General features: G+C 31.0%; 1 long non-coding RNA gene and 1 other non-coding gene across 2 annotated transcripts; both read right to left on the reverse strand.

Annotated features, from left to right (window-relative positions):
- Positions 1-571: 571 nt before the first annotated feature.
- On the reverse strand, positions 572-2,296 carry LOC127150967 (uncharacterized). The gene is made up of 3 exons (XR_007823624.1): positions 2,022-2,296; positions 1,033-1,163; positions 572-920 (listed from the first exon to the last, which is right to left on the reverse strand). It is a non-coding gene; the product is annotated as an uncharacterized LOC127150967 (long non-coding RNA).
- Positions 2,187-2,302, reverse strand: MIR395F (microRNA MIR395f). The gene is given in 1 exon segment (NR_120761.1): positions 2,187-2,302. It is a non-coding gene; the product is annotated as a microRNA MIR395f (primary transcript).
- Between the last annotated feature and the right edge of the window lie 9,981 nt (positions 2,303-12,283).

Raw genomic sequence — 12,283 nt, forward strand, 5'->3', positions numbered from 1 at the left:
TGCATAAGTTACATATATGATTAAAGTAAAGTACTCACATTCATTGAACTTTATGTTTAAATTCAAGAAATATGAATGATGGTGATGAGATGATCAATGATGAATATACACTAAATACATACATATATGACAAAATCACCAAAATTAAGATACTCGCCATATTTGAACGAAATCCTAAATACCTAAAAATTATGGAGAAAATTCTGGCGGGTCTTTAACATGAATCAAAACCAATTTCTACAAAATCTTAAAAGTGGTAGAGATTCGTGTTGATAGTGTCTTATAAAATAAAGAACGGTATGAACAATAACAACAATGAAACAAAAGAAAAGAATAAAAGTAATAAAAGAGAGAAAAGAAAGAAAAACAATTGAACTCAATTGTGACGTGTCTTACAAAAGCACCACACATCTTTATTTGTAGAACATGTCATGGTAGGAAATTCAATAAAATAAGTGTTACAACATGGAATTGAATAAAAGTTATATAAAATTGCTAACTTAGGTTATAGATATCTACATTTATAATATATATATATATATATATATTATGGAATTAGACGTTAGATTATATATTTTGGTTAAGTTTAGAAAGCAAGGTAATATATGATTTGAAGTAATTATATTATCTAAAATATGTTTCAAACATAGAAAGAATGATTAAGTTTCATAGTAATTTTTTGCTTCACTCATTTCTCTTCCTCTTCATCTCCCTACCTCCCATCAGTGTTGTGGTCATTGACGACTACTTTTTTTAAAAAGAAAAAAATTATAAACAAACTCTCTCATTTTAGAAGGCCCAATGGTGAAGCATCGAGTTCATCGCGTTGGTTGGCGGCTCGTTAGATCGGTTTCAATCTCTTTCTTCTCCTTCCATCGTCTTCCCTTCCGTTTCTCTTTGCTTTCCTTTTCTCTTATTCACTTTTACAAAAAATAAAAAGTAATAAAAATGACAAGTCTACCAATATGGAGTAAATTAAGATGAACATATATATGATTCTATACCATTTGTTAGGGGAAAACGACATCTTACAATGACATGATATTTTCTATCTTGGGTATAACCGCTGCTCCGATGACTTAATTTTCATTTTTGGCTCCTCCTTGAAAGGCAGCCAATGCGAGTTATTCATTTCGCTTTCCCACCATATTCTATTTCAATTCCTTAAACAACAAGAATAAAGCCTAGTTTAAGAACAATTAATTTAAATTCATGGGGTATTTAGGCAACCTTATTACTTAAACACTTGATCTAATCTCTTCATCATTACACTGATTCCTGTTTGAAAAATTTACAGTCAAAGGAATATAAAATTTCTAAAATTAAACTTGCAACAATTTAAAATTTGACAGGGAAAATCATTGTTTTTTTAGATTGAGGCACGCTCAATGACATTGTCCTGAGAGAAAAACAATGAAAGGTTGAGTTGACTGAATGTTGACTAAAAAATCATTAAAACGTGGTACTTTTTATGATTTTGGAGAAAGTTAGAATTTAGTGGTAATTTTAAAAGCTTAAATTTAGTGTTTACGGTTGTAAAATAATTAAACTCGATATATTATTGATGATTCGATTATTTACAACGGACGATACATGGGTAGATATACACAAATGGAATAATTGAGGAAATTGTGAAGTCTAAATCTAGCCTCTAAATTAGCCTATTTAAGGATGATTTAAAACTCATAATATGTAAATATGATAAGTGTTAAAAAAAATAAAACCCATGAAATAGTTCTTATGATTTGTTAAATACTAACTTAAAAAGATTTTGTCAAATATTAGAAATTCAACCGTAATTTTTCAAAACACACATGAACCAAATTCACAATATAATTAACCTTTTAAAAAATTTAAACAAGAAACACAAGACATTGCACGATTCAAGAAGAAAATAGCATAGCATAATTAAGATTTCTGGAAGAAAAAAAAAAAACAATTCGTATAGTTTGTACTATGCCTAAGGTTAAACCAATAGATTGCACGTTCTTTTATGATTATATCCATAAAAAATGTCTTACCATTTGAAAGAGTTTAATTTTGAATCCGCACAATCAAAGCAAATAGGATTATTCTACTCCTCAAAGCACTTAGAATCAAAGAAACAAGGAAAGAAAATGTATAGTTTGGTTTAGGGTTTCAGTCACACCTTTGCGATGAAAGAAATAAGTATATAGAAAACGAAATATCTTCCAGAGTTCCCCCAAACACTTCAGCTGAAAGTTGTATCTCATAAAGTTTTAATTTGTGATATTAGCTATGGTTGTTGTTTCTTCTGAAGTGTTTGGAAGGGAACTCAAGAAAATATCAAATTTATTTGGAATTGCTTTTCATTCAACTTAATTCAAATTCAAAGTGCAATAAGTTGATGCATTTATATAGAATAGAAAGGAAGAAAAAGAGTATGAATGAAGACTCAACTATGGGATAGATACAATATGATGCATAGAGTCTGAGACAATATATATAAGAACTTCATGGAACCACACCAACCACTTGCCATGCACACATCATAATAAATCCCTCTTTTTATGCCTTTCCTTACACTTTTTTTCTTTATATCTTTTTCATAGAAATTGAAGCAAACTCCCATCCCTTCGAATCTCTACTTTTAACTTTTTGTTTCCATAGTACCTAAAGCAAACTCCATCCGTAGAAGTATAGAGATGAAAAGATATTGACTCATATAGAAAATAGTATTCTTAATTAGCATTATCACTTTTACCACATGCATTGAGTGAATAAATAACAAAGAGAGAAAAAAAAAAAAAACGTTCCATTAACTTATACCTTAAATCATAATTAAGGAAAGAGAGAATAAGAAATCGTGAAGTATCTCAAATTACTCAAAGTACATAAATCAAAAAACTACATGAACTATATCTCAAATTGCTTCTAAGAAAAAAGTCATTCATTGCCAAGCTCTAAAGGATAAGTCTTCGGTAAATCCTAAAATTTCCTGCAATCTTCGAAAATTAATCATCCCTAAAAAATGCAGGTTCTTTAACTAGTCACTCATACATAGATATACATCAATATCACTGATATCTTGCAAAGAAAACTCCCTACTACATGCATATTTAAACCCAAACTGGTGCACTTTATGTCAAACAAACTCGGATGATATTAACCCCATCTTCCTTTCATGCTCTACTACTCGAAAAATTTGGGAAAAATTGGAGAACCTATTGAATTGGACAAATCAGCATCAAAACATCTATTCCCTCTACAATGAACTTTGCTCCATAGAAAAAAAGGAAAAAAAAAATTGCATCCTCAACTTCAACATCATCTCACTAGTTCTTTGGTCCACTTGGCTGGAAAGAAACAACTGCATTTTCAAATATAAGAAAAAAATCCATATTATAGATCCTTGGGAAGACACTTGCACCGCTCACGGGTCTCTAGACTAGCAAATCCACTCTATTTGCCAATGATTGTGCTAGCACCATTGCTTTAAGTCTAAATGTTTTTGTATAACTTTTTTCTTTGGGGATTATCTCTAGCCTCTTTTGTTCTTCTCCTTTGCTTCACTGTACTAATTTCCATATTATTAATGAAACGGGGGTGATGGGGTACTAGGAGATGTCCACCAAGTGGAAGATGCTCGGATGTACTTACTGATCCAAAGTATTGCTTTCAGAGAAAAAATATCGTAATAGTTTAATAATAATAGAATATGTACACTATGTTTACATGCATATATACTAATTAATAAGAAATATCCAAACAGTCGTTAAAATGCTGAACAAACTTCCTTGTTTGTTATGTGCAGCATTGAATGCTTGTGTTTTTGTATGATGTTCATTATGAGGTCTATAATGAGATGTTAATAAAGGTTGTTTTATGCAGTTTGTAGAGGTAACTATGATTTATATATATGAATTGTATCCATATTGCATCACACACCATGAGATTGTTAGTGTGTTATATTATATGAACACCAGATATCATGACGCCTCATGTATGTATGTTCGAGTGCATAGTTCTTATATTTAAAAGTTCTGATTTTTTGAGGTTTTGGTACCTTCATTGACGTTGTATATGTTTGGCATGAAAAGTCTAAAAATTGAAAATGGTGAGGTGTACAATTAAAGTTGAAAAGAAAAAATTAAATTAAAAACGATTGCATGATCTATATATTTAATAGTTATGATTTTAAAGACTTTGGTACAACGACCTTTCCCATATATATAGGTCTAACGAAGGCTCAACTCTACTTCAACATAACCCAATCAAATTACTTCAAAGCTTAACGAAGAAGGTATAACTGAAACAAATAAAATGAAAAATAAATCCCGATGAGTTGATGATGTGACATTTTAATTTCTTTAAGTTGCAGCAATGGAGGAACCACACATATGTTGGAGATGTTTTGTTTTCTTTGGTCTTAAAAGAAAAATATTTGTTTAGAAATATATATTCTTATTTTGACTGACTGCTAGTTGGACACATGTTAATTAAGTCTCCACCATTATTTTTTCCTTTTCTGGATATCCCAAATTAAAATTGGCTTCAACTTTTTTTTCTCTTTTATTAAAACAGTCCTCTCAAATTAATTGTATTGAGAGGATTAATTTGCTGTGTAAATTCACTCTTTTTATAGAGTTTGCCAAGTCGTTCTTCTTTTTAAATCCTTTATAAAGATTACTCTTGATTTCAAAAAAAGAGATGTATAAGTAGGATTGAATATTTTCTTGTCGCCACACGAAGAAAGTTACAAAAGTTCTCACTCTAAACTAAATTCAAAGGATCAATTTTAAGTGACATATTTGAGAAGAGTTTGGGAGGTGGATGGTAGCTCAGGTTGTGACGAACCACCGTAAAATAAAAAAAATTGATTGTTAATTTCTTTAGGGGTCTTTTTAATAATATAACAAAGCGGCAAGTTATTTACATTCTATAGAACAATTTCAGAAACGGAAAAAACTCATAGGCCCACAATACGAAATACCAAAAATACTCCAAGAAATGGGCGATTAATCGTCCGCGCGCGCGCGACTAATGTTAATAAACGATTATTAGACGACATCGTGTAGAATAATATACAATTGATACACGATCTTGTAAATTAGCAAATACATAAATAATCGACAGTAAATGCTAAACGATAACAAAATACTTTAACGATTATTTTACGATCGTGTAAATTATCTTTAATGATTATCTCATATGTGCGTCTGATCATGTTTGAAAATATAAATGATAATCATACACGATTTGTAAATTATATAAACGATAATCATGTATATAAACAATAAGGTAATAAACAGTAAAAGAAGACGAAAAAGTTTAAGTATACACGATCGTGTAGAGAAATTTCTACAATCGTTTATATAAGTATAAACGGAACATTTACAGAAACTCCAATAACTCGTAATTACAAAAACACCATCAAAATGAAGGGGCTATAAAAAGGTGAAAGAACTTGCTCATACTCTTTCTTTCATCGTCTTCCTCATCAATCGTTTATATCCTAGTAACTACTTCAACAAAACTGTCGCAATCGACGATCTAACTTGCATACAAAAAGATTTGAATCTATATTCATTTCGATCTATCTTCATCATCCACATATATCTAGCACAATCTATATCACATACAAAGAGATCTTAATCTATATTTATTTTGATCAATCTATATCTATCGCGATCTATCCCAAATACAAACATGTCTGTTTCTATATTGATTGTATATATTTCATTGAATATAATTTATATTAGTCTTCTTTTTTACAAGTAGATGGTGAGCAAGAATAAAAAAGGTTTGGGTCTATATTCATTTCGATCTATCTCCAACATCCACATATATCTAGCACGATCTATATCGCATACAAAGAGGCCTTAATCTATATTCATTTCGATTAATCTATATCTATCACGATCTATCCCACATACATACATGTCTGTTTCTATACTGATTGTATATATTTCATTCAATATAATTTATATTAGTCTTCTTTTTTACAAATAGATGATGAGCAATAATCAACAAGCATCGTGTAGCAAATCAATAAGGTGTAAAGCAAAAAGACAGAAGAAAGAAAAATAAAGAAAGAAAAAGGAATAAAGGTAACAAACTAGAATGTGAATATCTGTCTGTATAGCGTTGTATATTTGTGTATCTTTTTCTTTATAGCGCTCTACATTTGTAAATTTGTTTAAACTTACCCTTGTTTGAAACATACTATTTATTATGTCATCTAACAGGTGAAACACTATCCAAATGACATTATTATGGAAGATGAACAAAAAAACCTTAGAATTACTGTATACTACAGCTTAGAAACATTAAATCATATCAAGTCAAAAATAGACAAAAGAATTATCTCTCGAGTTTTGACAAACAATCCTTTTGGTAAATTTCTTAATATTAAAATGGCCAAAATACCAACACAATTCTTGAATTTTCTATTAAGAAAACAATGTCATACAAAAAAAAAAAAAAACTAATGTTCTTGCTTTCAACTTCAATGGACATATAGCAGAATTTGAGCTGAAAAAAATTTGTTTTATGACTAGACTAAAAGGTCAAAAATTCCCTGAGTTAAATCTAGGAGAAAGAAAAGAAAATAGTCTGGAAAATGCACTTTTCCGTCATGATGACTTTATAATAAGAAGAGATATAGAAAGAACTTTCATATATCCCTCACCCGCTTACTATGAACTACTTCCCCTATTCACCTTGTTCATAGCTCATGCAAACACTCTCCGAATGGAGTCCGCTCCTATGCACGGCCCAAAGCCCTGCATGAACCTCACGGTGTGAACTCTTGGGGCCGCTAGAGCTAAAAGTACGATACTTTTCTCCAGTTGAAGTGTTCTAAAATGATTTTGGATAAAATAATCAAGATTTAATTTAGACTAACTTAAACAAATCCTAAATCTAGGTAAAACATCCAAGTATAACATTTGTACTGGATTTTAACCTACGATGTTTAGGTGATAAACCAATTTTATGACCTTACATCTCTTAAGCATGCTCATAAAACTAAGTTAACTAGGCTCAAGAACCAATTATGATCTCCAGGTAGGAGGTGTTCCGTAAACCGTCAACTTAAAAACCTCCAATCCTTAGTCATCTTATCTAACTTGTTAACAAAATCAAATCAGGTGAGCTCTTGTAACATAGTTTTACAAGATATCGACCTAAATCTAATTTTGGAAGATATGGTATTAACCTAGGTGAGCATGCATCTTATCTTTGTTATAGATTTTAATGTCTAATTCATTTTATAACAATTATAAAACTCTTAGACTAACCTATAACCATTCATCTAGAAAAACAACAAATTAATATGGCATTTTAATTTATTTAACCTTTTAAATAAATCAATTATTGATTAATTTTATTAAATCATATTAACAAAATTAATTCAATTAATCTTTAAATTAATCATATTAATTTAACAATTAATTAATCACATTAATTAATTTCTTAACATGCATGAACATGTTAACCTATGGTGGGATTTTAAAACTATATGTCATACAATATGCACATACAAATTTAGTAATAATTAAATTATACATCACATGCAAGAAACACCCTAAAATAGATTGATTTTGGCTCTCTAAATTTAGTTAAAACTAAATTATTACAATAATAATTTGATGGAGTACAATAATCGCTTGAAAAATTTTGCACGATCATTGAGCAGTCAGACGACATTCACGGGCATAGGCGATTCGCATACCATATGCGATCGCTTAGCGAACCATATGCGATCGCTGATCATGTACACGATCGTTTATGGGTGCCAGTGACAAGCGTACCATACGCAATCGCTTAGCATGTAAACGATCGTTTAAGCGCTTTAGCGTTACACGTACCTTACGCGATCGCTTAGCGGATATACGATCACTTCAGAGGTAAACGATCGTTTAGCACTAGCATAACACGTACCTTATGCGATCGCCTAGCGAGTATACGATTGTTTCTTATGCAAACGATACTCGTACCTTATGCGATCATTTAGCATATAAACGATAAAGTCATCCCAACACGATATGCGTACCATACGCGATTGTTTAGCTGGTAAGCGATGGAGTCTTCTTCAAACAATATGCGTATCTTACGTGATCGTTTAGATGGTAAGCGCAATGTTCATTGGCCGAAGCGATACGCATACCATATGCGATCGTTGAGAGGGTGAACAATAGGCTTGATTCATCTCCTTCTGAGCTTCTTAAACAACATCATCTTCTTTCCGCATGAAAGATTTACAGCCTAATCTCAACTCTAATGACTCCAATAAATTACAGACTCTTTGCAAAAATAAATTAAGCCACCAACAGGGCTAATTACAAAGATTAAAGCAAATAAACAACTTAATTTAGAGCCAAAACCAAAACTAATCTATTTTAATTTAGCCATAACAATTTATCACATAAATCGTAAGAACCCACCATATGCATATGAGTGAAAGCTAAGCATGCTCTAATGCCACATGATGGAAAAAACACTAGAGACATGCAGAAGCAGAATTAAAGGGATCATGTTTTACTCTGTATGCATCTAAACGATTTAGAAGTTAACATGCATCTACTATGCGATGGACTTAAACGAAAAGCCAAAAGGTAAACGATGTTCTTACCTTTGTATTTCTAAACTTCTTCTTTAATCCAACGCTTCTTCGCCTGAATATCACGAACAAGGACAACCACCAAGCTGACCTACTATACTCAGGACCAAGAACGGAGTTGTGGGACTCGGTTATGCAAAGAGATATTTAGAGAGAGATGGGAGCGTATCGTTTAGGTGTTCCTTTTTTAGATAAAAAAACATCATCATTTCTCATTCGGTAATGAGAAGTTTTTATATGAAATTTACATACAAATTGCATGTAGATTATTTCATATATAATCAACACCTAATCAAATCATTAACTCTTAATGAAATTAGTGGCCTTTTAATTCATAATCGGTTGCCACATCGTCCACTAACATTTAGTATTTAAGAAATTAGTTAAAGGGGTATTTTGGTCATTTGACCAATCTTAAGTCAAAGTCAAACTTTGACTTTTCTTAGTCAAAAGTCAACTTTTTTACTTTTTACTATTTTACCGTCTTGACTAATTCTAACCTCCCGAATATGAATCCGTATTCATTTCTCGAAAATTCAAATCATATTTGAATATAAATCCAGTCAAAGTTCAAAATCAACAAGTTGACTTTTGACCGTTTTCTAAACTTTTCAAGCTTTTAAATATGAATCTATATTCATATTTATTTAAATCATATTTAAACACAAAACTTAAAGTTTATTTCTATCGACTTATATCTTATATATTTGTCAGTTTCTCTCTCTTATCTTTATTCGAACAATTCGAATTACTTCAACATATTTGTTCTTAGTTGAATCCATATGAGCTAGTAGGGGAACCTAATGGACCTATAGATCATGGGCTCCAACGATTCGAGATTAACTGGCTAAACTCTTTTAGACCAAAGCTAATCAACATTCGTTAACTAAAGAGTCATTCCACTAAAGACTCTTAATTGCACTCCCCTCACTATAGATATATTTCTGTCCACCTGATATAACCATAATGGGTAAGTCAATCTTTCACAGGTTATTCGTAATCTTGGCTAGGTCAAAATACCGTTTTACCTCCAAGATTACATCTTACTCCTTAACACCCACTGATCCACTATTAAACAATTGGTTTTAAGGTCCAACCTATAAACCAGAATCCTTCTCGGGCCAATGAGAAGGTGGGGCCCCTTGTTTAAGACTTGGATTCAGTCCTTAAGGGAACAACCTATCTATTATTCCAGAAGTGGGTAGGAGGAATTCCATCTTGCACTCTATGTCCTTAGCTATCCACTCGGTCTTACCCCTGAAATGCGAGGCTTATTGGGCCAGCGATGTTAAGCTGCCCTCACCTATGTAGATCTAAGGATACTATCGAATGAATAGAAGTTCATAGTTAGCTCAGGATTAAGATCAAGTTACCTAGGTCATCATATTTGAAATAGTCAGGTTATAGTTTACGGTGTTACAACTAAAAGTGCCTACTTCGTGGTTCCAGTCTTATGCAAATCATTTACATAGAATGCCCCCATTCCCATGTCTCTACATGAACCATTCCAGATTACATTGTTTATACTAACTACGGAGCGGACCAAACCCATAGTGTTTATCCAGAATAAGGCGTCCAACCTTATTCACACACTATAGACTATTTGAGCTATTTACTTGAACTTAATCCATGTTTATGTCTACATAAAGTTCAAGTATATTTAAAAAACTCAGTAACATAGCCTCAGGACCTTTATTTATTGGTTTTAAGATTATAGTATTCAATAATAAATTTTATTGAATCAAATAACAAAGTATGAGTTTTAAGACACAAATTCCAACAACCTTGACACTTATTACCTATCAAATGGAAGCTTTTCTTTTGACAACTGAGTTAAAACTTAACACGTTTTGCATGTCAAAGCTCTTTCTTTCAAATAAAAAATTGTAGAATTTGAGACACCCATATAATTATATTGCACAAGCTTTGAAGTCCAACAATGACACACAACCCAAATAACACATAAGTAATTCCTTTAAGGTTTCATCAAAGTTGCTAAATTACACATATTAATTGAACAATTTAAGTTTCTTAGATCAACACAAACTTTTCGTGAAAGAACTAACAAATTGCATATATCATTAAATCATACATATAGTTGGTCATTACATACTTACAATAGTCCAAAAATCTATCATATGAACAAATTATTCTACCTTTATGTCGAATATGAACAAAATATATATGTCTAGCCCAAAGTTCAATTTATCAAAAGTTTTACTATAAGAACATTCTACCCCAAATCAATATTTTGATTCACCTATATCCAATATCAACAAAATATATATGTCTAGCTAACCCAAAAAAACTCAACGAACCCTAAAAATATCATTAATTCACCTAAAACCAAATAAATATATATGTCCAGCTAACCCAAAAAAAAAAAAAAAAAAAAAACTCAACTATGGTGGCCACCCAAAAATTCAGCTAGCTTCATTCGCACTTCATCTAACTCGAATTAACTGTATGAGCTCCTTGTATCAATCTGATATAAAGCCTAAAATATTGAAGTTACTACTTTGTTTTGTTAAGTTATATACTACTTGAATTTTATAAAATAATTCAAATAATCATTAAACACAACATACCAAATCTGTAACTACTATGCTCCATTTAGTGATTATATCTTTCATGTCGTATCTCATCACATAGTATCTGCATTCAGTGGTTCTGACTTGTAAAGAACATTGTAATACATAAATTACCAAAATACTTAATGTTGCAAATAACTCATATAAGTATACTTTTAATTAACGAATAAATATGTTTACACTTACCTTCATTATTTTCCATATTGGTTGTTTTTTACCTTTATGAATATTTTTCTGGACTCGAAAGATCATAATAGCCCTACTGCCAAGAATCAACTACATGTTGTAATAAAGTGAACTTTAAGACAAAAAACATCATATGAAAGGAGCTCACACTTACATGTTTGTTACAAATTTAATATCTGCTCTAAATGTTCTTCTAAGTAAGTCAAGATAATAGACTATCTCATCGTATGTGTTTATAGCAATAAGTGCCCAATGACCACTACATAGAATACAAATAGGTTGTTTTCACTGTTAATGCAATGAATTTTTATGTATTGATTAGTCACTACAAGAAATCTGGCCTTTAATGTCGGTTTAAAACCGACATTAAAGGCCTTTAATGTCACTTGGCGACCGACATCTTTGTAAGCGTTATTAAAGGGCTTTAATGTCGGTTGGGCTTTAATGTCGGTTTATAACCGACATTAAAGATGTCTTTAATGTCGGTTATAAACCGACATTAAAAGCCTTTAATGTCAGTTTTCAACCGACATCTTTGATAGTGTTATTCAAGCCCTTTAATGTCGGTTGGGCTTTAATGTCGTTTTTAAACCGACATCTTTGATAGTGTTATTGAAGCCCTTTAATGTCGATTGGGCTATGATGTCGTTTTAAAACCGACATTAAAGAGGCCAATAATGTCAGTTTAAAACTGACATTAAAGGCTTCTTTTTGTCCATTTTTAGAAATTTATATTTATTTAATTGTTGTATTATTGTCCATTTTTTATAAACATTGAATCAATATAGATAAATATTTTTTTCTCGCTCCAACAAATTAATAAAATTAATATTATTTTAGAAACTATAATATTTATCTTTTACATTTGTATACACAAAATGAAAACTTAATATTGTGTTTATATATACATTCTACAATAGTA

The sequence above is a fragment of the Cucumis melo genome, chromosome 9 (genome assembly GCF_025177605.1).
Source record: "Cucumis melo cultivar AY chromosome 9, USDA_Cmelo_AY_1.0, whole genome shotgun sequence".
NCBI lineage: Eukaryota > Viridiplantae > Streptophyta > Magnoliopsida > Cucurbitales > Cucurbitaceae > Cucumis > Cucumis melo.